Source organism: Rhinatrema bivittatum, chromosome 6, assembly GCF_901001135.1.
Source record: "Rhinatrema bivittatum chromosome 6, aRhiBiv1.1, whole genome shotgun sequence".
NCBI lineage: Eukaryota > Metazoa > Chordata > Amphibia > Gymnophiona > Rhinatrematidae > Rhinatrema > Rhinatrema bivittatum.
Window position 1 is genome coordinate 268,400,378 of NC_042620.1, and position 27,261 is coordinate 268,427,638.

General features: G+C 43.8%; 1 protein-coding gene across 1 annotated transcript in view; it reads left to right on the forward strand.

Annotated features, from left to right (window-relative positions):
• LOC115094272 (zinc finger protein 671-like) overlaps positions 1-27,261 on the forward strand; it is a 150,208-nt gene that overhangs the window by 100,206 nt on the left and 22,741 nt on the right. The window lies entirely within an intron of this gene.

Below are 27,261 nucleotides of genomic sequence, written 5' to 3' on the forward strand. Positions count from 1 at the left end.
CTTAGTTTCTACCCGGATAAAACTTGGCTCTCATCTCATTAAAAAAGGGATAGCTGTCCATTATCAATAGTTAGCCTGTTATATTCTACCTGCTTCCCAGATGTTGGCAGCATGGGCTGGGAATCAGTCTGGGATTATCTTTTCTATAAATACAGTCTGCTGCTGATTACCATCAACAGCTCTAACACACTAACACCCACATGTGGAATAGCGGGGTGGGGGGGGGGGGGACCACTGTTACATTCAGAGCTCCATTCCTGACTATGTACCTTTTACTTTGGCTTACGCTGTGAATATTGAGTAAATATTTACCCAGAAATGTTTCTCTATCTAGCTTTGTCTTAGATAACTCTGATTTTGTATAACTGGTACATCGAACTCTTGAGTCAGCATCAGAATGTTCTCCATTCTCTGTTGCTGGGATCCCTCATTGTGTATAGCTATGTTGTGGAGAATACAGCAGGCCACAAAAGATGTGGGTTATATAGTAACACTCCTCCCATCTTATCCAGACATCTGAAGCGCTTCTTCAAAATACCAAAGGTTCGCACTATGACTGATCTGGTGCATTTGTCTGGATTTCTAAGAGTTCTAAGATTTTTGAGGGTAGTCTCTATCACCTATGCAATGGAGAAAAAAAAAAGAGGAGACAAGCATGGTGGAAAGTAAAGCGGCTTAAAGGAGGGCCCCAGTATCATGCATTATGTGTTGCACTAGCATATACAACAGGGAGCTCCTGCATAAATCAGAGGTGACTACGTGCCTGACCCAAACAGTGCACAAAATTACATCTTGGTTGTGCAGAAGGGAAAAGCCAAGCCCTTGCTATTTCTCTGCTCTCAAACTCCTCTGCTAGTTCAGACTGCATGAGGATAAAAGCATCATGGCAGGATCTTGGATACTTGGCTAAATCATCTCTGATTATGTCCCTGGCATTGCAAACTACCTGCATATTTATAGAGTGAAAACCTTTATTTTTCCTATATGCTGTATTGGAGGTTTAAAGCCACGTGTGCAATCAATATTGCCAATTGCTGATGGAAAATCCCTGTATCAAAGAAGCCCCTCATAGTTTCTTCTCTCTTGCTAATGGCAGGAATATATATTCCTTTATTTTTCAGCACAGAGCTTTAATAAATTGTTATAAACAATGAGAAGTGACTGACTGAGTTATGCCAGTAGTGTCACCTACAGTGGTTTGGAAACTGCCAGTAGCTAAAAAGGCCAGGCAGTGGTGACTTATGTGTACCAGTGAAGCAAGGTTTCTCTGCATGGCATTCTCTAGAACCCCTTTGACCAAACTACAAATATCCAAAATAGTACTTGTTAAAATGAGACCTAGTGAACCCTTGCTCTTCTGAGAGGCTAAAATAGTACCTTGTACATCCTTTCTGGTTGATATCTCTTTATCTGCTGCTGAGCCCATTTCCTTCACTGCCAGCAGTGCCGCCACCACAAAATGAGAAGCATACTGCATCTTTGCAAGCCTACAATCTGAGATTGCTGTACAGCCATTTAAAACGCTATCCTGATAAAGTGTATTTTGAAAAGGCCCACTGCTGCAAGATGTGTTAATAGCTGTTCTAAGTTTAGCCGAATACATGTCAGAGTAAGATGCCTCTGAGAATCTGAAAATGGGACTTAATCCGGCTATGCCCACATGCCCCAAAATGCCACCTTGCTTCCTATCCCAAACTTTTTAAGTTCCTCATGAGGTATCTTATCAAAAGCTTTCTGAAAATCCAGATACACTATATCAACTTGCACGTCTTTATCCACATGTTTATTCACACCTTCAAAAAATGTAGCAGTTTGGTGAGGCAAGACTTCTCTTGGCTAAATTTATGTTGTTTTAGTCTCTTTAAACTATGACTATCTAATTTTGTTGAGTTCGATATTCAAAGACTTAGACACCACTTATCTGGATAAAAGGCAGCACCTAGCCAGACAAATAGTACTTATCCAGCTGCATGGTATTTTCAGTGGCGGTGGCCTATCCAAATATCGTAGATGAATGACACCATTTAGCCAGATAAAAAATGTTCTATTGTGTATTGAGAGCTGGTTAAAAGATAGAAAACAGAGCATAGGCGTAAATGGTCAATTTTCTCAGTGGAGAAAGGTAGATAGTGGAGTGCCCCAAGGATCTGTACTGGGACTGCTGCTTTTTAATATATTTATAAATAACCTGGAGATGGGGACAACAAATGAGGTGATAATTTGCTGATGTCACAAAATAATTCAAAGTTGTTAAATCACAAGAGGATTACGAGAAATTACAAGAGGACCTTGTGAGGCTGGAAGACTGGTCATCCAAATAGTAGATAACATTTAATGTTGACAAGTGCAAAGAGATGCACTTAAGGAAGAGTAACCCAAATTATAGCCACACAATGCAAAGTTCAAGATTGGGAGTCACCACTCAGGAAAAGGATCTAGGCATCAGTGTGGATAGTATGTGAGATCCTCTGTGCAGTGTATAGCGGCAGCCAAGAAAGCAAATAGAATGCTAGGAATTATTAGGAAGGGCGTGGAGCATAAAATAGTGAATATCAGAATACCTCTGTATTGCTCCATGAGGAGTCCGCACCTTGAGTTTTGTGTACAATTCTGGTCACCACAACTCAAGAAAATGATTTATTGGAATTAGAAATGCTACAAAGAAGGGTGACCAGCATGATAAAGGGGATGGAACAATTCCCATATCAAGAAAGGCTAAAAGATTAAGTCTTTTCAGCTTGTCTGAGGGGAGAGATGATGCAGGTATATAAAATAATGAATGGGTAAATGCAAATAAGTTGTTTACTCTTTCAAAAAGTACAAAGACTAGGGGTGAAATTATTAGGTAATGTATTTAAGGCAAGTAGGAGAAAATATTTTTTTACTTAATGTATAATTGAACCCTGGAATTCATTGCCAGAGGTTGTGGTAAATGCTGTTTGTATAGTTGAGTTTAAAAAAGGTTTGGACAAGTTCCTGGAAGAAAAGTCCATAAACCATGATTAAGGTGGACTTGGGGAATCTATTGACTTTTTGAGATCCTGCCAAGTACTTGTGACCTGGGTTGGCCGCTGTTAGAAATAGGATACTGGGCTTAATGAACACTTGGTCTGATCCAGTATGGCAAATCTTATGTTGTTATGAAACATTTGGGGGGAAAGAGGCTGTGATAAGAGACTGAGGAAAGACAAGAGAGGAGGCTGTGATTAGAGGGTGAGGGAGCAAAAGAAAGAAGACAAAAAAGGGAAGAAAAAATAGAATGAAATGTGAAACAACCAAAATGGAGGAAGGAATGAAAAAAGCAAAAAAAAAAAAAAAATTTAATTATCCAGATGCACAAGAAAATGACTTTAGTGTTATAATTTACTTACTTTCTTAACAAAAAAATGTTTCTTATAATATAATATAAAGGATCCCAAAGGGAGGAGCACAAAGAAGAATATCTGGTGGAACTGAAGGAGATGAAGAAAGTAATGAAGTCAGCAAAAAGTCAAGCGGAAGAAAGGATTGCCAAAGAGGTAAAACGAGGTGACAAACCATCAGAGAAAGGAGAAAAGTTCAAAGTGGTATAGTGAAATTGAAAGGTGAAAAGGATCAATGTGTGGAAAGGGACAAAGAAATGGCAGAAATATTAAACGAATACTTCAGTTCAGTGTTCACTAAAGAGGACCATGGAGAAAGATCATCGCTAGTTAACAAGAAACTGGAGGGGAGTGGAGTAGATGTAACTCCATTTACAGTAGAGAATGTATGGGAAGAGTTGGGGAAACTGAAAGTGGACAAAGTCATGGGGCCTGATGAGGTTCATCCCAGGATACTGAGGGAGCTCAGAGATGTGCTGGCGGGTCCGCTGTGTGACCTATTCAATAAATCCCTAGAAATCGGAGTGGTGCCAAGTGATTGGAGAAGATTGGTAGTGGTCCCGTTTCACAAGAGTGGGAGAAGAGAGGAGGCTGGAAACTACAGGCCGGTTAGCCTCACCTCAGTGGTGGGAAAAGTAATGGAGTCACTGCTGAAAGAAAGAATAGTGAACTATCTACAGTCGGAAGAATTGCTGGACAAGAGGCAGCATGGATTCACCAGGGGAAGGTCCTGTCAGACAAATCTGATTGACTTTTTTGACTGGGTGACATAAGAACATAAGAAAATGCCATACTGGGTCAGACCAAGGGTCCATCAAGCCCAGCATCCTGTTTCCAACAGTGGCCAATCCAGGCCATAAGAACCTGGCAAGTACCCAAAAACTAAGTCTATTCCATGTAACCATTGCTAATGGCAGTGGCTATTCTCTAAGTGAACTTAATAGCAGGTAATGGACTTCTCCTCCAAGAACTTATCCAATCCTTTTTTAAACACCGCTATACTAACTGCACGAACCACATTCTCTGGCAACAAATTCCAGAGTTTAATTGTGCGTTGAGTAAAAAAGAACTTTCTCCGATTAGTTTTAAATGTGCCCCATGCTAACTTCATGGAGTGCCCCCTAGTCTTTCTACTATCCGAAAGAGTAAATAACCAATTCACATCTACCCATTCTAGACCTCTCATGATTTTAAACACCTCTATCATATCCCCCCTCAGTTGTCTCTTCTCCAAGCTGAAAAGTCCTAACCTCTTTAGTCTTTCCTCATAGGGGAGTTGTTCCATTCCCTTTATCATTTTGGTAGCCCTTCTCTGTACCTTCTCCATCGCAATTATATCTTTTTTGAGATGCGGCGACCAGAATTGTACACAGTATTCAAGGTGCGGTCTCACCATGGAGCTATACAGAGGCATTATGACATTTTCCGTTTTATTCATCATTCCTTTTCTAATAATTCCCAACATTCTGTTTGCTTTTTTGACTGCCGCAGCACACTGCACCGACGATTTCAATGTGTTATCCACTATGACACCTAGATCTCTTTCTTGGGTTGTAGCACCTAATATGGAACCCAACATTGTGTAATTATAGCATGGGTTATTTTTCCCTATATGCATCACCTTGCACTTATCCACATTAAATTTCATCTGCCATTTGGATGCCCAATTTTCCAGTCTCACGAGGTCTTCCTGCAATTTATCACAATCTCCTTGTGATTTAACTACTCTGAACAATTTTGTGTCATCTGCAAATTTGATTATCTCACTCGTATTTCTTTCCAGATCATTTATAAATATATTGAACAGTAAGGGTCCCAATACAGATCCCTGAGGCACTCCACTGCCCACTCCCTTCCACTGAGAAAATTGCCCATTTAATCCTACTCTCTGTTTCCTGTCTTTTAGCCAGTTTGCAATCCACGAAAGGACATCGCCACCTATTCCATGACTTTTTACTTTTCCTAGAAGCCTCTCATGAGGAACTTTGTCAAACGCCTTCTGAAAATCCAAGTATACTATATCTACCGGTTCACCTTTATCCACATGTTTATTAACTCCTTCAAAAAAGTGAAGCAGATTTGTGAGGCAAGACTTGCCCTGGGTAAAGCCATGCTGACTTTGTTCCATTAAACCATGTCTTTCTATATGTTCTGTGATTTTGATGTTTAGAACACTTTCCACTATTTTTCCTGGCACTGAAGTCAGGCTAACCGGTCTGTAGTTTCCCGGATCGCCCCTGGAGCCCTTTTTAAATATTGGGGTTACATTTGCTATCCTCCAGTCTTCAGGTACAATGGATGATTTTAATGATAAGTTACAAATTTTTACTAATAGGTCTGAAATTTCATTTTTTAGTTCCTTCAGAACTCTGGGGTGTATACCATCCGGTCCAGGTGATTTACTACTCTTCAGTTTGTCAATCAGGCCTACCACATCTTCTAGGTTCACTGTGATTTGATTTAGTCCATCTGAATCATTACCAATGAAAACCTTCTCCATTACGGGTTCCTCCCCAACATCCTCTTCAGTAAACACCGAAGCAAAGAAATCATTTAATCTTTCCGCGATGGCCTTATCTTCTCTAAGTGCCCCTTTAACCCCTCGATCATCTAACGGTCCAACTGACTCCCTCACAGGCTTTCTGCTTCGGATATATTTAAAAAAGTTTTTACTGTGAGTTTTTGCCTCTACAGCCAACTTCTTTTCAAATTCTCTCTTAGCCTGTCTTATCAATGTCTTACATTTAACTTGCCAATGTTTATGCTTTATCCTATTTTCTTCTGTTGGATCCTTCTTCCAATTTTTGAATGAAGATCTTTTGGCTAAAATAGCTTCTTTCACCTCCCCTTTTAACCATGCCGGTAATCGTTTTGCCTTCTTTCCACCTTTCTTAATGTGTGGAATACATCTGGCCTGTGCTTCTAGAATGGTATTTTTTAACCATGACCACGCCTCTTGGACATTTTTTACTTTTGTAGCTGCTCCTTTCAGTTTTTTTCTAACAATTTTTCTCATTTTATCAAAGTTTCCCTTTTGAAAGTTTAGCACGAGAGCCTTGGATTTGCACACTGTTCCTTTTCCAGTCATTAAATCAAATTTGATCATATTATGATCACTATTGCCAAGCGGCCCCACCACCGTTACCTCTCTCACCAAGTCCTGTGCTCCACTGAGAATTAGATCTAAAATTGCTCCCTCTCTCGTCGGTTCCTGAACCAATTGCTCCATAAAGCTATCATTTATTCCATCCAGGAACGTTATCTCTCTAGCGTGACCCGATGATACATTTACCCAGTCTATATTGGGGTAATTGAAGTCTCCCATTATTACTGCACTACCAATTTGGTTAGCTTCCCTAATTTCTCTTAGCATTTCACTGTCCATCTCACCATCTTGACCAGGTGGACGGTAGTATACCCCTATCACTGTAGTCTTCCCTGACACACAAGGGATTTCTACCCATAAAGATTCAATTTTGTATTTAGTCTCATGCAGGATGTTTATCTTGTTGGACTCTATGCCATCCCGGACATAAAGCGCCACACCTCCTCCCGACTGCTCCTCTCTGTCATTGCGATATAATTTGTACCCCGGTATAGCACTGTCCCATTGGTTATCCTCTTTCCACCATGTCTCTGAGATGCCAATTAAGTCTATGTCATCATTTACTGCTATACATTCTAATTCTCCCATCTTACTTCTTAGACTTCTGGCATTAGCATACAAACATTTCAAAGTTTGTTTTTTGTTTGTATTTTTATTCTTCTTTTTAATTGATAGGGATAAGTTAGAATTTTTTAGCTCAGGTGAGTTTTTAGTTACAGGCACTTGGACTACTTTTCTAATTATTGGAACCTCACTGTCGGGATGCCCTAATTCTAATGCATCATTAGTATCCTTTAAAGATACCTCTCTCCGAACCATGCGCTGCTGAGCGACTAGGGAATTGGATCGAGGAAGAGCGCTCGATGTCATCTACTTGGATTTCAGCAAAGCTTTTGAAACGGTACTGCACAGGAGGCTTGTGAATAAAATGAGAAGCTTAGGAGTGAGTGCCGAGGTGGTGGCCTGGATTGCAAACTGGTTGGCGGACAGAAGACAATGTGTGATGGTAAATGGAACTTACTCTGAAGAGAGAGCGGTGTTAAGCAGAGTGCCGCAGGATCGGTGTTGGGACAGGTCCTGTTCAATATCTCTGAGAGCGACATTGCGGATGGGATAGAAGGTAAGGTTTGTCTTTTTGCGGATGACACCAAGATCTGCAACAGAGTAGACACGCCGGAAGGAGTGGAGAGAATGAGACGGTATTTAAGGAAGCTGGAAGAGTGGTCGAAGATATGGCAGCTGAGATTCAATACCAAGAAGTGCAGAGTCATGCATATGGGGTGTGGAAATCCGAAAGAACTGTATTTGATGGGGGGTGAAGGGCTGATGTGCAAGGAGCAGGAGAGAGACCTTGGGGTGATAGTGTCTAATGATCTGAAATCGGCGAAACAATGTGACAAGGCGATAGCTAAAGCCAGAAGAATGCTGGGCTGCATAGAGAGAGGAATATCGAGTAAGAAAAGGGAAGTGATTACCCCCTTGTACATGTCCTTGGTGAGGCCTCACCTGGAGTACTGTGCTCAGTTTTGGAGACTGTATCTCCAAAGGGACAGAGCGAGGATGGAGGCGGTCCAGAGAAGGGCGACCAAAAAGGTGGATGGTCTTCATCGAATGACTTAGGAGGAGAGATTGAAGAATCCCTGGAGGAAAGGAGGAGCAGGGGTGATATGATACAGACTTTCAGATACTTGAAAGATTTTAATGATCCAAAGTCAACGACAAACCTTTTCCACTGGAAAAAAATCAGCAGAACCAGGGGTCACGATTTAAAACTCCAGGGAGGAAGACTCAGAACCAATGTCAGGAAGTATTTCTTCACGGAGAGGGTGGTGAATGCCTGGAATGCCCTTCCGGAGGAAGTGGTGAAGACAAAAACTGTGAAGGATCCATAAAGTCTAGAGGATGTGAATGAAGAGAAGAGGCATGGGAATGGCTTGCAGAAATGACAGCTACTACCCTGGTGATTAATACCCTTATTCAATAAACATACACACAATTAATGCGACTCCAACATTGCTCTATGCTTCAACAGCAAGAGGAAATGTGAAAAAAAGGATTTGCATTCACAAAAAAGCGGGGAAGTAGCTTGCTTGTTGCAGCGGTTACTACCCCAAACCAAATAAGCCTGATACTTCACTTGGAATACACATCCAGCGCAGCTCACTGCTTCAACGGCAGGGGGGAATGAAGAAAAGAGGATTTACATTCAGACAACAACCAACAAGGACTGAATTGCACAGGCTGGGTAAACAAATAAGCATGGGAGTAGCTTGCTTATTGTGGCGGTTACTACCCCTAACCAATTAAGCTTGATACTTCACTTAGATGCAGCGCCAGCACTGCTCTCTACATTAATGGGGGGGGGGGGGGGGGAGGTGGAAGGTAACTAGAACCAAAAAGTTACTAATAAGGGCCAAGGGTAACAGATAAGTATGAGAAAAAAATAAGTGTGAAGGCTTGCTGGGCAGACTGGATGGGCCATTTGGTCTTTTGCCGTCATTTCTATGTTTCTATGTTGTTGTCCTTAAGAACATAAGAACATGCCATACTGAGTCAGACCAAGGGTCCATCAAGCCCAGCATCCTGTTTCCAACAGTGGCCAATCCAGGCCACAAGAACCTGGCAAGTACCCAAAAACTAAATCTATCCCATGCTACTGATGCTAGTAATAGCAGTGGCTATTTTCTAAGATCTCCTTTTAGTTTTGCCTACTGCTCTTCTACTTCCCCTAGATTTTCTCTCCAATTAACAGCTCCTTGAAGTGTTCTTCCATTTTAATAAAGTTAGTTTTCCTAGAGTCTAGGACCCTCACCTTAGAATAAACCTTCACAGCCTACATTCTAATACAGAATCTCATCAACCAGTGATCACTCGATCCCAGGTGACTTTCCACTAAGACATCAGAAACACTGTCCCCAGTGTAATAAGCACTAGGTTCAATATTGCCCTCTCCTGTGTGAATTTGTTACCAGTTAACAGAACAGTTCTCGCTGCAGAGAACCCATGATCCCCCTGCTTATAAATGACACCGAGGCTGAGATGTCCTAATCAACATCTAGCAGCTTGAAATCACCTAGCAATGGTACTTCCCCTTTCATAGCTATTTTATGAATATTCTCCATTAAATCTCTTCTGTCTGTGATGGAGGTCTGCATATTACGCCAATGTAAATAGATTTTCAATTTCTTCTTTCCAGATTAACCCTCAGTGCCACCTCCTTACCTCGTAAGCACTGCAGTTCAGTTGCTTTAATGATTATTTTTTATACTACACCTCTGACCCTACTACAGTATTATCTCTAAAGACACATGCCTCACTAAAAAGGGACCTTTACAGTTTGTAAAAAGGTTTTGCACATAAAGGGTGGTGGAGCATGGAACAGCCATTCAGTGGGGTTTTCTGGAGGCAGAAACAGTAGCAAAATTCAAGTTAGCTTATCTCAGAGGATCCTTAACAATGAAGAAATGTAGGGAGAAGCAAAGATTAACAAGAGTCTAAGGCATTGTAACTGAAAGTAATTTGGGCACAATAGATGGGCATTAGGGTCCTTCTCTGCTGTCATATTCTGTTTCCATTAACAAAAGATACAACATTTACCCTGACGGATCAAACTTCCAGGTGTTGTTGTAATATCAGGTCTGTACTGCGCTGTTGTCTTCTGTTCCTGTGCAGAATTCTTCCTATCCATAGCATCATCTCAGGTTGTATTCTGAAACACTTCTTGGTGGCTAACAGCATCTTATCTGCTTCTCTCTGTAATGTGTGTGTGTGTATATATATATATATAATAGTCCCTCAGTTCCCGGTGACCAGTATAAGGTTGCAAACCATACTTAACAGGCAAGCAATACTAAGAGTCAATCTGCTATTTTAGAATATATTTATCTGTTGTATGCTGATCTAGTTGAGATCCAAATTTTTGCATACATAAGATGCAAGAACACTAACAAATAATCTATTCACTAATTGCTCCATGTAATATAAGTGTCTGTAATGACAGGCTGGTTGTGGGATGGCCCCACAACCGGCTGACTTGCCCCTGGACACCACTGACCTCTTCCAACGCAGCCTGGAACACGGAACACCTAGAATGCTGAGGGCTTGCCATGTGGCTGAGAGGCTGCTGTCTTGCTTATCTGAGCGCTGCCCCTCCATAGGGGTGCGCGCTTCAGCTCTCTAAGAAGGCTCCATGATGGGAACCAGAGCTATGGCACATCCTGATGATGTCACTGCAGTTGGGGATTTAAACCCCACCTGCACTGTCCATTGGCACCTCAGCAACAGCTCTCCCTGCCTTGCAGGGAGTGTTGCTTCTCCCAGTGTTCTGCTTTGCTCTGTGTATCCCGCCTTGATCCTCTGTGCCTTGCCCCATTGCTTGTCTCCTTGTTGCCCAGCTCTGCTTGTCTGTCCGCCTGTGTCTGACCCTTGCCTTGGACCTCAACCACTCTCTTTCCTGCCGCCTGCCACTGACCTCTGCTATGAACCACTCTCTTGCTTGTCGCCTGCCACTGCTATGGAGTCCAACTATGCCTTACTTGCTGCCTGCCCTGACTTTCAGCCTGAACTTGGTAATTGTCTGATTGTTGCTTGCTCTGACCTCAGCCCTTTGGGACACTCTCTTAAGTCTTACAGGCCCCTGGAACCCAAAGGCTCAAACTATGGGGAACAGGGCTGGTATAGGTGAAAGCCAGCTCAGTTCCAGCCAAGCGCATGTCCACCAGCTGTCAGCGTGGGCCTAGGGTTGTGTCGACCATGCCACAGCACAAGGGCTGATAACTGCAACAATTTGCTGAGACTGTGAACCCAGTGGATCCACCCTCAGTCCAGGCCATATCTGGATTGGCCTAGTGTATCCAGTAGCAGCAGGAGCTGCTTAATCAGGTAACTAGTTTACTTGAGGGTCTTGTGATACATATGGATGCTATGCAGGCCCAGCTACCTGCACTGGTACCAGTCCCTGTGGCTCCCCCTCCAACCATGCCTGCCCATGGCCCTTATCCCATGCTGCACCTTCTACTGCCTCCTAGGTATCTTGGAGACCCCAAGGAATGCAAGGTCTTTATCAAACAGTGCAGAATGTATTTTGAGCTCCAGGTGGCCATTTTCCCCCCAGACCGCACTAATGTGACCCATATGCTCTATTTAATGGATGGCCCTGCCCTCGCCTGGTCCTCCCCTTTGCGGGAATGAGATGACCCACTCTTTGAGAACTTGACAACTTCTTGCTTCACCTGGTGTTTGCTGAACCTGGGCGTGCCTTGTCCACAGCCATGGAATTGCTTCAAATCCACCGGGCAACTCGCACTGAGGGTGAATATGTTATATAGTTCTGCAGTCTGGCCTCAGAACTCCACTAGGGAAAGGACAACCAAAGGGACATTTTCTGGCAGGAACTATCAGGACAAATAAAAGATCAGCTGGCAGACTGAGATATTCCACCCACACTGGAGGGTCTGATTGCCCTGGCCATCTGGATGGACTTGAGGTTCCAGGAACGTGCACAAGAAAGCAGAGACTCCCATCGGTCTGTCCGCCTGGCCCCCGATTCCAGCGCCTTCTGGCATTCCCATCTAGTCCTGAGTTGGCAGTTGCCTGTGAAGAACCCATGCAGTTCAGCCGGTCTAGGTTATAGAGGAAGAGAAGTAGAAATGGAGACAGTTAAACTTATGTCTGTATTGTGTTGGCCAAGAGCATTTCATCAGCCACTACCTTGAGAAGTTAGGAAACCTAGGGTTGGTTGGAGAGGAAATCCTAGGTTGAATGTCCCCCTCTCCAAAACTATTGGTGCCTGTCTGCCTCACTGTGGGGAAACTATGGTCTGCCTCCGGGGCAGGAGATAATTTTATTGAGGAGTTGCTGGTTTGCAGCATAACCTGCCCATAACCACCTTGGCTAGTGGTCTCACTATCTCCTCCATCTACTGCAAGCCTCTTCCCAGTCATTTGACTATAGTCACTGCACCCCTCAACATGCAGACAGGTCTCCTTCACAAGGAAAACCACCTTCTATGTCCTATCCAAGGCAGTCAACCCTGTCATTCTCGAGCTGCACTGGCTCAGACTTCATCAACTGTCCATAGACTGAGAAGCACTGCAAATCACCGGTTGGGGTCCTTCCTATGCAGAGAGCTGTTTTGCTTGGGTCCTGCCACCTGTCACTATGGCTTGGGCTGCCGCCCCCAAACTACTGGGCTTGCCACCCCAGTATGCTGCCTTCTCGGACATCTTTAGCAAGCAGCAGGCCAAGACTTTATCGCCTTACTAATCATATAACTGCCCGATAGACCTCCTACCCGGGAAAATGCCCCCCCTAATGGTCAGGTCCATTCATTATCAGCACCAGAGATGAAGGCCATGTCCAAGTATTTCCAAGAAAATTTAGAGAGAGGGTTCATCCGGCCCTCATCATCCCCAGCAAGAGCAGTGTTTTTCTTTGTGTGGTGGGAAAAAAATGGCTCCTTCAGACCCTGCATAGATTACAGAGTTCTCAATGTAATCACTCAGAAAAATAATTATCCTCTGCCTCTCATCATCGAGTTGTTTGATCGTGTTTGAGGAGCACTAATCTTCACAAAACTTGATCTCCGAGGAGCCTATAATCTTAAACGTATACGAGAGAGCAACAAATGGAAGATGGCCTTTAACACCAAGGATTGAGAAGCACTGCAAATCGCCGGTTGGGGTCCTTCCTGTCCAGATAACTGCCTTGCTTGGGTCCTGTCACCTGTCACCGTAGCTTGGGCTGCCGCCCCTGACCTTCTAGACTTACCACCCCAGTATGCTGCCTTCTTGGACATCTTTAGCAAGCAGCAGGGAGGAGGAATAGCCTAGTGGTTAGAGCAATGGCCTATGAACCAGGCGACCAAGGTTCAAGTCCTGCTGTCACTCCTTGTGACCTTGGGCAAGTCACTTTACCCTACATTGCCTCTGGGGATAGAGAAATACCCACAGTACCTGAATGTAAACCGGTGTGATATCTCAATTGAGATGAATGTTGGTATATAAAAAAAAATAAATAAATACTTGGTCATGCAACATATGGTCAATGAGATCTTCTGGGACCTCCTGTACTCACATGTAATGGTGTAGTTAGATAATATTCTCATTTTCTCATGATCCCTGGCACAGCACCATGAGCACCACTTATATGCCAATCTTGAAAAGTGTACATTTGAAGAGGAAGAATTGCCATTTCTGGGGTACAGCATGGGCTCCAGATGGACCCTGAGAAGTTAAAGGCCATTCTGGAGTGGCCGCAACCTGTTGGACTCAAGGCCTTACAATGCTTCCTGGGCTTTGCAATTTACTACAGGCAGTTCATGCACATATACTCCTCATTGGCAGTTTCCCTCACCACTTGTACTAAAAAGAGCGCTAACATCAGGCACTGGATGAAAGAGGCCATATGTCTCAAACAAGAATTCCTATGGGATCTCTGCCTCCACCACCAAACCTATCAAAACCCTTCACCTTGGAGGTAGATGCCTCTGTCAATGGAATAGGGGCTGTCCTCGCTCAATATAATGACCAAAGGACTCTCATGCCATGCTTTTACTTCTCCTAAAAATTCAGCCCTGCTGAAAAGAATTATACAATCAGAGATCGTGAATTTCTAGCAGTAACATTAGCACTGAAGGAGCAGCATTATCTATTAGAGGAAAGTAGGCACCTGATCTCCATTTATATGGATCACAAGAACTTGGAATACCTGCCGCAGGCCCAGCAGCTAAATCCCCAACAGGCCCGATAGTCATTGTTCTGCAACCGCTTTGACTTTGAACTACGGTACTGCCCAGCAGAAGACAACCAATCGGTTGATGCCCTTTCTCGGTCTTTCGAGACCGAAGATTCACTAAAGCCTCCTCGCCACATCATAGACCCAGCAAGAATTGTGGTCACACTGCAGCGGTACCTGTGCCACCCGGGAAAACAGTGGTCCCTAAATGACTAAGGGAAAAGATACTCAAATTGGCTCATGCCTGCCGCTTGGCAGGACATCCCAGTGTCACCAGAACCCTGGGGCTAATTCTCCGCCATTATTGGTGGCCCCAAGTGAAGCAAGATGTGAAGTACTACATGGAATCTTGTCCCACTTGTGCAATACATAAGAGTTCCCATGCTTGCCCTTCAGTGCTGTTACAGCCATTGCCAGCCCCAGAGGAACCCTGGACCCACCTGGCCACTGATTTTGACACTGACCTTCCCCTCTCTAATGGCCACACCACTATATTGGTAGTGATGGATCACTTATCTAAGATGGCTACCTTCACACTGCTGCCCAGTCTTCTATCTGCACCAGAGTTGGCCCTCCTCTTTTTGCAACATATCTTTCACCTACACTGATTATATTCCCATATTCTCTCAGACTAAGGAGTTCAGTTCACAGCCCGGTTTTGGAAGAGCCTGTGTAAGAAATTTGGTATCACGTTGAACTTCACCTTTGCGTACCATCCGCAAAACAATATTTATTTATTTATTTATCGAGTTTTATATACCGTCATTCGGGTTTGCCATCACAACGGTTTACAATTTTTGATGGGTAAGATGTTAAGAGGTTAGGATTGGGATTAACATCATATTCATATTGGTTAATATGTTTTTGATGGATAAAGTGTTAGAAGGTTAGTAGATGCATTGACGTACATAGAGAAAGTGTCAATCAGACCCTCAAAAGCTTTCTAAAAGCATATGTTAATGATCACTAAGATGACTGGGCTGTTCTCTTGTGAGCGGAGTTCTGCCACAGCAATCATGTGGGGAGGTCATCTGGATCTTCACCCTTCCAAATAGTCTTTGGCTGACATCCAAGGGTACAACTTCCAGTTCCACTCTCTGTCTTCTATCCTAAGGCCAATGCCATGAGTCACGACCTCAAAGACCTATGGCAGAGAACACATCACATTTTTTTACTGCAGCTGCCAACCAGTTCAAAAACAAGCCGAAAACATTTGCCAACTGGCACCACAATTCAAGCCTGGGAAACTAGTGTGGCTAAGTAGTCAAAACCTGCGTCTTAAGATGCCTTTGACTAAATTTGCACCAAGATTCGTGGTCCATTCCCCATCACCTGGCAGGTTAGGACCAGGGCCTACCAGCTGAAGCTTCCATCCATGCTCAAGATGCACAACATGTTTTATGTGTCTCTTCTTAAACCAGTGGTTCTGCCATGTCCGTCTAGACCTCCTCTTAAATTTGTGGACATAATCTCCATAGAGGATATGTTGTATGAGGTCCAGGAGATCTTGGACTCTAGAAGGGTTCAGAATAAGTTGCAATATCTCATATCCTGGTGGGGCTTCGACCCAGAAGAAAACTCATGGGAGCCTGCGTCCTACCTCTAAGCTCCTCACATGGTAAAGGTAAAGGAATTCCATCGACACTTCTCCCAGAAGCCTAAACCAAGAAGCCTGGGGAGGGAGGTTAGAAGGGAAGGTATTGTAATGATGGCACAGTTGCGGGACTGCCCCACGACTAGCCAATTCACCCTGGACACTGCTGACCTCTTCCGGCATGGCGTGGACTGTAGAACACCTGGAACACTTGAGAGCTCCGCGGCAGGAACCAGAGCCATAGTGCCTCCTGATGACATCGCCACAGCTGGGGATGCCACTGGCATCTCAGCAACAGGCCTCCCTGCCTTCCAGTGGATATTGCTTCTCCCAGTATTCTGCCTTGTTCTGTGTATCCTGCCTTGTTGTTTTGTGCCTTGCCCCTTTGCCTGTTTCCTTGTTGCCCGGCCCAAATTGTCTGTCCACCCGTGTCTGGTCCCAGTACTTTGTCCTTCTCTATTCATTGTCTCTGACTGATTCCCTTGCTTTGGACCTCAGTCAATCTCTTGCCTGCCACTAACCTCTGCTATGGAATCTGACTATGCCTTGTTGCCTGCCCTGACCCTTGGCCTGAATATAGTAACTCTGATCGCTGACTGCTCTGACCTCAGCTCAGCTCTGGACTCTCCCTTCCTGACCGTCCTTTGGGACACTTACCTAACTCTTGATGGCCCCTGGAACCCAAAGGCTCAACCTGTGGGGAACAGGGCTGGTATAGGCGAAGGTCCAGCTCAATCCCAGCCAAGGTCATAACCCCTATCTGTGGATTTGCCTACTAGGCTGTGACAACCATGCCATAGCACAAGGGCTCTCAACTGCGACAGTGTTCTTTACTGCTCTTTTCACCATCGGATTTCTTCCTCCATTCCCACATCTCCTTGTCCATGTCCATTTTGTCTGGTCTGCTAAGTTGGCGGCTACATAGCCTAATTAGCCATTCAGATGCTTAGCTTTCACCAAGTTTATCACAAACCAAGATAATACTTCAGCTTACTCCTCCATCTTTTATCTCATTAATGTATACATCTGCTGCAAAATGGCGAGTATCATGTAACCACATAACCATAGCAACTATGTTTATGGAACATATATGAACAAACAATCCTAAGCTTTGAAAATTCTCAAGGACTAAGATGAATGTCACAGTGACCAGAGAGATCTTCATGCCATCCAACAAGTAAGATAAATTGTTTGCACTTTGCTGAAGTTTTTCGCCTATCAGCATAAATTACCCTGGATTCTGTTTCTGCATTATAATTTCAGGTTTTTTCATATATAATTGCAGTTAACCTTTCAGACCTGTATGAATTCCTACATTCTCAACCTTTTAAGAACATAGGAAATGCCATGCTGGGTCAGACCAAAGTCCATCGCGCCCAGCATTCTGACTCCAGCAGTGGCCAGTCAGGATCACAAGTACCCATCAGATCCCCAACAGTTGATCTATTTCTTGAATATCATTCCCAGGGATAAGTACTGGCATTCCAAACTCTACCTGGCTAATAACTATTTATGAAATTTTCCTTCAGGAGCTTGTCCAATCCTCTTTTGAACCTTGCTATGTTAGTTGCTTGACCACATCCTCAGGCATAGCTTGATTGTGTGTTGAGTGAAAAAATACTTCAATTTATTTTAAATCTGCATGTTTCTAGTTTCATGGAGTGCCCCTAGTCCTAGTTTTGTTTGAAAGGGTAAATAACCATTCCCTATTTATCCATTCTGCATTACTAATGATTTAAAACATTTCAATAATATCCCCTCTCAGTCATCTCTTTTTCAAGCTAAAGAGCCCTAATCTGTTTAGCCTTTCTCTATAAGGAAGCTTTTCCATCCCCTTTATCATTTTTGTTGCCCATTTCTATTCCTGAACTGCACACAATACTCAAGGTATGGTCGCATCATGGATCTTTACAAAGGCATTATGATATTCTCAGTTTTGTTCTCTATTCCTTTCCAAAGAATTCCTAACATTCTATTTGCCTTTTTGATCACCGCTGTATACATAGCCAAAGATTTAAAAGTATTGTCCATATGGTCTCTGAGATCCTTTTCCTGGATGGTTACTCCTAACATGGGACCCAGCATCATTTATCTGTAGTTGGGATTATTTTTCTCTACGTGCTAAATTTACTTTACACATTAAATTTGATCTGTCCTTTAGAAGCCTAGAGCCGTATATTTAAAGCACATTTAGTGCTAGACAGCTGGATAAGGATTTCTCTAGCTATGTAGTGGCTGTTGAATATCTAGTTATGTTCAGTGGCCTCTACATAACCATATAAGTCATTTATCCAGATACCTGAATAGCTAGATAAGTTGTGGGCAGGCAGTGGGCAGATTGGGGCAGCACTACTTAACCGAATAAGTTATTCGGCTAAGTAGCGATATTTAGCCTTAGATGGGTATGTTATTTGGGTAAGTTAGAGCTGCTCAATAGCAGGTCAAAACATAGACGGATGCGACTTATCCACCTAAGTAGCGCTTGCTACAAGGATATTCAGCAGCATAACCGTGATGCTGACTATCCCATTTAAGTTAGCTGGATGTGTCTATCCGGCTAACTTAGAAAAACTGATAGGTTTCCTAGTCTCATAAGGTCCTTTTATGCTGCTGTTTTAATGACTCAAAACGATTTTGTGTTATCTGCAAATTTGGTACTTCACTAATCATTTCTTTCTCTAGATCATTTATTAATATGCTAAGTAGAACATGTCCCAATACATACTCCTGGCACACTCCACTAACAATCTTTCTCCATTTGGATAACTGACCATTTAGTCCTACCCTCTGTTTCCTGTCTTTTATCCAGTTACACTGGGCAACAATGAAAGTGTTACTGACCTAAAAAGGTCCTACTCTGTAGTATCTTGATGTGCTGAACACGAATATGACCATGAAAAGTTTTTATTGGCTCTCGTTTATAAGATATTTAATATAGTTCACTTTCTATGTTTAGTCATGTAAATTTATCCAGTAGGACTGTAAATAAGCCCAGAATGATGTAATATTGCATCATATTGCATAATACCATCATGCACAAATCATCCAGAGTTTATTACATCATTTTCTGATGCAATGCAGTTCTACTGCCATGCTGCTGCCGAGTAAGCTGCCGTCAGCAGTGTACTAATATGAAGCCCAGTCAGAAAGGGTGAGCATTTGAAATATTCATGCTGGCTGACTACTGCTGGACACTCCGCAGAGATGCTCCCAAACAGGTGTACAAGAGACAAGCAAAGAAATCTAAGACGTAGTCTATGACTTCATTTTTCAAACGGTATTAACCGTAGGTCTCCTACTATTGGCATACAATTCAAGATGTAATTATATTATTGCATATTACAAAAAAACTAGAGCCAATTTTGCATTTTCACAGTCACATTCGGCAACCCGGGGTGAAATGGGGTTCAGCACTGAACCTCACTGAACCTCCCCATTTGTCCACAAGATTTTTTTTTGGGGGGGGGGGGGGGGAGGGGCGGCCAGCGGCCCTTTAAGGTAATGTTGGTCCCATGAGGTTGGGACTGCCATCGTATTAAAGGGCCGCTCGCCATGTTCTTTTGTGTCACGATGCTTGGCCACAACACAAAAGAATGCGCTGTACAGCCACATTGTATTTATGGGGGAGGGGCCCCATTATCGCAGCGACATGAACCCCCTGATAGTGGGACCTCTCCTGCGAAAAAAACATTGTGACTTGATGAATCTAGAAGTAAGATAGGCACACGATATAAAATGCATGTGCATGTGTACACGCACTTGTTTTAAAATTATCTTCCCTGTTTCTAAGAATAGCTGTGACCATTTTGCCCAACATTTTTCTTGGATCACCTCTAAAGCCCTTTTTAAAAATTGGCATCACATTGGCCACCCTCCAGTCTTCCAGTACCAGGACAATTTTAAACGATATGTTGCAAATCTCCAGAAACAGGTCTGCAGTTTCATTTTTAAGTTCCTTCAAAGCTCTGGGGTGAATACCATCCATTCCCAGTGATGTGTTATTTTTCAGTCTGTCAGTCTCAATTATTACGTTCTCCAGCTTCACAGTGATTACATGCAGTCACTCGAAGTCTTCACCATCAAAAAATGTTTGTGGTGTGGGTATGACCCCAACGTCCTCCTCAGTAAAGACAGAGGCTGAGAATTAATTTAATTTTTCTATTCTTTCCTTGTCTTCCCTGATTATCCCTCTTTCCCCCTTGGTCATCTAGCAGCCCAAACGACTCCCTGAAAGGCTTTTTGCTTTAAATGAGCTTGAAGAAGTTATTAGTGCTAGTTATTAGTGCTAGTGCTTACGCTGTTCCCTATTTTCCTCATTTGAGTCTGCTTTCCATTTTTTGAATGATGCCCTTTTTGGCTTTAATTTCTTCTTTCACCTCACTGTTAAACCACACTGGCAGTCATTTGGTTTTCCTTTTGTCTCTGCCTCAAGGATGATAATTTTACACAGTTTCCATGCCTTCTGCAAGTTTTTAACCTTGTGGATCGCTTTCAGATTGTTTCTAACAAATTTCCTTATTTTTATCATAGTTTCCCTTTTTATAGTTAAATGCTACTGCAGTAGTTTTCCTTAGTATTTGCCCTCCAGTAAGTATCATATTTTATTGCATTATGATCACTGTTGTCAAATGGATCTACCACCTATATCGCTTTCACCAGATCCTGCATTTCACTGAGAACTAGATCTAATACAATTTCCCCCTTTCGTTGGTTCTATGACTGATTGCTGCATGAAGCAGCCATTGATGGCACCTAGGAAATTTACCTTCCTTGCATGTCTTGATTTTACCCAATGTAAAATTTACCCAATTTTCTTCTTATCTTCAGAGACCTTACTAGGTGGTTCTTTGTTACACGTGACACTGCACCTGCCTTCCTCCATGATGAAGGTTCACTTCATCACGCGGGGCAAATATTCTGGATTCTCGCCTTGGAGGTGGTCTACATCTGATGGGACACTTCTACCCTAAATTGTGTAGTTACAGAAGATGGATCCTCAATAGGTCTCCATAAATCATCTTCTGATGTGTTGGCATATATGGTTACATGAAATATGCAGAGAGAAAGAACCAGTAGAAAAGAGTTATATGGAAACAATTTATTTTTCCAGTCAGAATTATAGCAATATGATATTGCTTTAAATTTACAGCTCTGAAAAGCCTTTGCTGTAATAGTCACAGAAATAATAAGGAATGCATATATAGGAATTAAAAGTTGTTATTAATTTATCCAATATCTCCCATTTTTATATATATTTCTAAAATTTAAGTTAAAAAGAAATTATCCAAAGTTACAATAAGCAAAAATATTTTCTTAAAATATTTACAAACTAAGGCCTGGATTTATCAAAATGCGATAAGTATTGCATGCGATAGCAAAAGGGGTGTGTTTTATGCAACTAGACAGTTTATCGCAATTTGTGCTAATTATCTATGGGAAGAGCTAAGTTACTGCAAATTGTGATAATGTTTTCAGACTTTGTGATAAGTGCCAGACCTGTTGTATTTCCTGCATACAACCACTGGGGGGGAGAAGGAGGGAGGGAGGGAGGGAGAGAGAGAGAGAGAGAGAGAGAGAGAGAGAGAGAGAGACTAGCCATAATGTCCTCTCCCTAGATAGGTATTTGTATCCTTGTGGGAGGCCCACCTAGTAACTCGAGGTGAGGTTTAGCTATTAGTGTAGGGGGTTAGGGGCCACTTTGACATTCAGTGTGAGACATACGATCAGAACAGTGGTCTCTTGTGAAGATTTGATGACCTACGGAGAGAGGAAACTCACCCAAAGATGAGCACTGTTCTGTTCATACGTCTCACATTGAATGTCAAAATGGCCCCTAACCCTCTACACTAATACCTAAACCTCACCTCGCGTTACTAGGTGGGCCTCCCATAGGAATACAAATACCTATCTCTCTCTCTCTCTCTCACTTGGCTAGTGCTCCGGGAGCTTCAAACCTTCTAAAACAGGACTTTCAGGAGACATCACAAAATGCGCTAACACCTTACCACCCCGTATCGCAAGCTATCGCACGGCTTAACGCTACTGAAAAAGGTGTAGTTAAAATTGGCGTTAAGTCTGTGCAGTAGCACTTCGCAGACTGGCAAACCCAGCCCACTCCCGCCCCTAACTCCTCGTCTTTTTCGGATTTGCATCGCACCATACAATATGGTGCTATCGCATGCGTTAAAGGCATTTTCGCATGCGTTAAGGGCCTATCGCATGCGATAAGCCCTTAATGCATGCGAAAACACCTTAGTGCATTTTGATAAATGCCCCCCTAAGAGGGAGATTTATCATGCCATGATATTTAATCATGGAAGGAGCGAAATATCTTTGGGTGGCGTTCCTGTAATATTTTGCCTCTCCCTGACAAAATATCGTGGCAATCTTGCCATTCAGGTTTTTTATCATGGGAGGAATGAGTAATAAAAAAAACTTCACCATGAAACAGGGCCTATACATGCTATGGTAGCCATTTTGGCCAGAACCGCCGTTGCTTTAAAGGGCCCGAGGCCCAAAATTGATCCCTCCCACAAAGCAGCTAAGCCACTCTCCCGGGTTCTTGGTAGACTCCCGCCACCCTGAGGCCACCTGTCGAGGTGGTCCCTCAATAAAAAAAAAAAAAGTAAAAATAAAATTTCAGGTGGCAATACCTTAGCCTCAGCTCCTACCTAAACCCCTTCTCTTTACATTAATCCCCCCCCCCCCCCCCAATCCAACCAAAGACGCCCCATGGTAGTATGTTCCCACCTCTTCCAAAAAAATAAGTCCTGGTAATCTAGGGTAGCCTCCTCACATCTCAAAATAAGTCCCTGGTGGCCTAGGATCCCTAGGTCCCCCATACCTTAAAAAGAATCATTATTGGTACTGCAGTAGGGACCCATAGCACCTCTTAGCTTTGGTCATGGTCCAATGCCATTTTCCAAAATGGCATCAATCGGCCTTTGCCCCTATCACGTGGAAAACTTATGTCAAAGTTTCTAGAACTTTGACTGTGCCTGATTGGGCATGCTCAAGCATGCCGCCATAACAACTCTTCCATGCGGGGGTCCCTTGTCCCATCACGAGGAAAACACGTCAAAGTTTTTAGAAATTTGACTGTGCCTGATTGGGCATGCTCAAGCAAGCCGCCATAACCACACATCCATGCAGGGGTCCCTTCAGTCTTTTTTTTTTTTCACTGAGCTTTTCAGCCCTGGTTTGGGCTTATTTAGGAATTTCTCCCTGTCCACAAGATTGCTTGTCATAGGGTCCCGGAGTCTTGTTCTTCATAGTTTCCCTAGGTAAGGTTTTTCTGTCAATTTTCAAAGTTTTCTTTCACAATTATTTTCTCTTGCACAGTGGTGTGCTATTGATACCTGCCAGCCATTGACTCATCACTATTGAGTTCAATTTTGCATCCCTTTTGTTTCAGCCAAACATATCTAGTGGGTCTGGTGCAAAAAGACCTTGTCTATCACAGATTCCCATGATAGACTTTGTCTTGGGGAATTGCATAATGTCCAGGGGTGTCGCAAATGTGCGACCATGAACCTGAAAGAATGATGGTCCTGGCACGGGAAGACCAAGCCATTGACATCAGAGACATTGATATCGAAGGATTTCTGAGCTGCACCAACAGAAGGAGCATCATCAGCATTGGGGGCACTATCAGTTCCCTTGGTGCCATCAGCCAATAGGGAACCTAGAGACAGGCCACAGTCTGGTTCTTCCCAGTCTTCTGGCTCTTCGACATCAGCACCAAGGAGATCTCATGCAGAACATCGAGGGAAATTGAAGAAGCATTGACATCAGTCTTCATTGATGTTTGATGCCAGAAGCAGAGATGGTCTGGCGCATGCCAAGAAACCTCTATCCTCTACACATGCCAAGGACTCATGACAGTCTCCACTGGTTCTGATGTCTGCCATTGATGCATCTCTTGGTTTCAACAAAGATGTGGTGAACCCCTCCTGCCTCCCAGTCGATGTTGGTATCAGTGATCTTTGAGGATGAGTTGGATGGAAAGATCCAGCAAGCTTTGGAAAAGGTGCTGCAGGGATTTGGTGCCAGGGCATCAAGAGCACTGAGGCAGGCACCATTATCCTCAATCCTCTACTCAGTTCCCTTCAGGTGCTTGGCAGCAATGCATTGGTGCCAGATCTAATGCTGATGCTCGGAGGAGCATTGGAATTGATGACTGTTTCCCCACTGCTGAACTTGGGGGAGGAAGCTTCCAGGATCCAGGCCCAAACAGCCAAGTGCACCGGTTCTGGAGATTTTGGCTGGTGATCGAGCACTGAGGGAGATCTCATCACAGGGTGAATTGGAGTCTGGGTACTCTTGGGGATGTGGCTATGACTCTGCAGATGCCTCTGAAGGAGAGGTGTCAGTAGGGCTCCCCTCTTATTATTCTCCTCCACCCGAGAGAAGGAAGTCCCCACCGGACAACCTATCTGCAGGATTTGTAAGGAAAATGGTGAAAGCCATTCTTTTTACATTGCAGTTGGAGATGACACCAGAAGCAAAATGCTGGACATCCTCCAGATCATGGAGCTTCCTAAAGAAATTGTGGGAGTCCCAGTTCACGAGGTCCCTTCAAGAGGTACAGATGAAGATATGGCTCCCATCAATAGGATGGCAGATATGATCTATGTCATTCAAAAGGTTTCCGAATTCAAGAAGAGGCAGTTACTAAATCAATCTGTGCTGGTCAAATCCACTTTCAAGAAGGCCAACTCCTCGGTGCCCCCAGGGAACGATTCTAGGGCCTTTGTCACTAATGGGAGGAATGTTTTTAGAAGGAGGAAGGAGCAATGCTTAATACCCACATATCATTCTACCAGCATTTCATGGACCAGTATATGCTGGACATGCTAAAGCAAGTGCAGTAGGTGGTTTAGTAGTAAAATGCCCTCCAGTCACTGGTGGACAAAGGGTTAGAGAGTGGAAAACACATAGTCCATTCAACATTTGATGTTTTTGAAATGGCATCAACAGTCTCTGCCTTAGGGATGTGGCCCGCAAATTCACCTGGCTGCGGGCCTCTGATCTCTGTCCTGAAGTACAGGAAAGACTCGATGATGTGCCATGTATGGGGAGAATCTCTTCAGAGATAAGAGTAAAAGATGCAGTCGCACAAATCAGAGATCATTGAACAATGCTCCAGCAGCTCTATGCTGGCACTCAGGACCCAGCTTCTTCCAGGCTCATGCCTGACCAAGGTAACCGAGGGCACCTAAGCCCCAGAGAGCAACTTAGTCAATACCAGGGATGGGATTTTGACTGGAATCACAGAGAACATAGCCAGTTTCTTGGTACCCTTGCCAGAGAACTTTCTGGTTGGGAGGAGGTTACTGTGGGTATGTGTGGGTCCTCGGTATCATCAGAAGAGGGTACAGATTAAATTTATTGGATCTCCCTCCAAATCAACCCATGAACCCCAATTGGGGGGTCTCTTGTTATATCAGGAACTGCTTCTAATAGAGCTCTCATCCCTATTAGTGGCCAAAGCAGTCAAGCCTGTTCCACCAAAGCAGAGGGCAGGGATTTTACTCCAAGTTTTTCCTGATTCCTATTCTAGTCCTAAGGGCTTTTAAAAAATTTATTAAAAGAGAGAAGTTCAAGATAGTTTCCCTATGCATCTTAATCCTCTCTCTTCAAAATGGGGAATGGCTATGCTCTTTCAAAGTAAAGGATGCTTACATTCACATAGAGATTTTCCTCGGTCACAGGAAATATCTCTTATTCTTTGTGGGAGACAGTCACTTCCAGTATCACGTTCTGCCTTTTGGATTAGTGTCTGCCCCACATGTTTTCATAAAATGCCTGGCTGTGGTGGCAGCGCAATTGTGCAAACTGGGGGTGTATGTGTATCCTTATCTGGATGATTGGTTGGTCAAGAGCACATCTCAGGCAGGAGTCGAGAAATCAATATGAATAACCATTCAGGTGTTGGAATTAGTAAGGTTTGTTGTCAACTATCCCAAGTCTCAGCTGAGTCTGATATTTCAATTGGAATTTATTGGAGCTCTGCTAGACGTGACTCAGGTGAACGTCTTCCTTCCGCGACAAAGGGCTGAGGATATCTGCAGCGAGAGATGAGTCAGCAAACATCAGCATGAGACATGTTGATGCTGTTGGGCCTCATAGTATCAACAGTATGCTTCGTGCCAATGGCCCATCTTCACATGAAAAGAGCCCAAAATGTCAGTGGCTACAGGTCACGCCAGACCTATGGGATATCATCCAGATCACTCAGCTGATCAAGGACACACTGTCCTGGTGGCAGGACAATTCCAATCTGGTCAGAACAATCCCCTTCCAAATTTCAGTAGTCCAAATTATCCTCATGACCGATGCGTCCCACCTGGATTGGGGAGCTCATGTGGATGGGCTCTGCACTCAGGACTTGTGGTCCGCCCAGGAGAAGTTACACCAAATAAACTTCCTGGAGCTCTGGGTGATCTAGTATGCTCTAAAGGCTTTCAGAGATTGGTTATCCAACATAGTTATCCTTGTCCAGACAATCAAGTGGCATGTACTACATCTACAAGCAGGGTGGTATAGATTTATATCTCCTGTGTTGGGAGGCCATACAGCTGCTGAGGAACTGAACTATCTCTCAGGTTTTGGTACTCAGAGCCAGATATCTGGTGGGAGTGAAGAATGTTCTCATGGACATACTGAGTTGGTCCTTGCACCCTCTCGAGTGGTCCGTCAACCCCCACATGAATTGAAAGATTTACAGATTAAATGGCTACAGGAAGAGTCTGATCATGAAGGGCGTGAACCCCATCTCACAAGGACTGGCAAGAGATTTTCCCTTCCATACGGGCCGATACAGTAAAGTCCGCGGGAGAGCGGGCGAATGCCCGCTCTCCCGGTGCGCACACAGGCCACTCTCCTGTGCGCGCGATTCACTATTCAAATTGGGCCCGGCGGTAAAAACAAGCAAAAGGAGGCGCTAGGGACGCAAAATTGAGCGTCCGGTTTTCGACCCGACAGCCACGGACCGACTTCAAATTTTTTTTTTTAACTTTTGGAAACTTTCGGGACCTCCGACTTAATATCGCCATGATGTTAAGTCGGGGGGTGCACAGAAAAGCAGTTTTTACACTTTCCCGATGCAGTTTTGCACTTTCCCGATGCCCGAAGAAATTAGCGCCTACCTTTGGGTAGGCGCTAATTTCTGAAAGCAAAATGTACGGCTTGGCTGCACATTTTGTTTTCTGAATTGCGTGGGAATACCTAATAGGGCCATCAACATGCATTTGCATGTTGCGGGCGCTATTAGGTTCGGGGGGTTGGACGCGCGTTTTCGGCCCCTTACTGAATAAGGGGTAACGCTAGCTCGTCGAAAACGCGCGTCCAATAGAGAGTTAACAGGACTAGGTCAGAGAGAAGATGGCAGAGAGGTAACAGGTATATATTGAAGAGAGTGGATGAGAGAGAAGATCCTTGTGGGACACCTTGGGAGAGTGGGA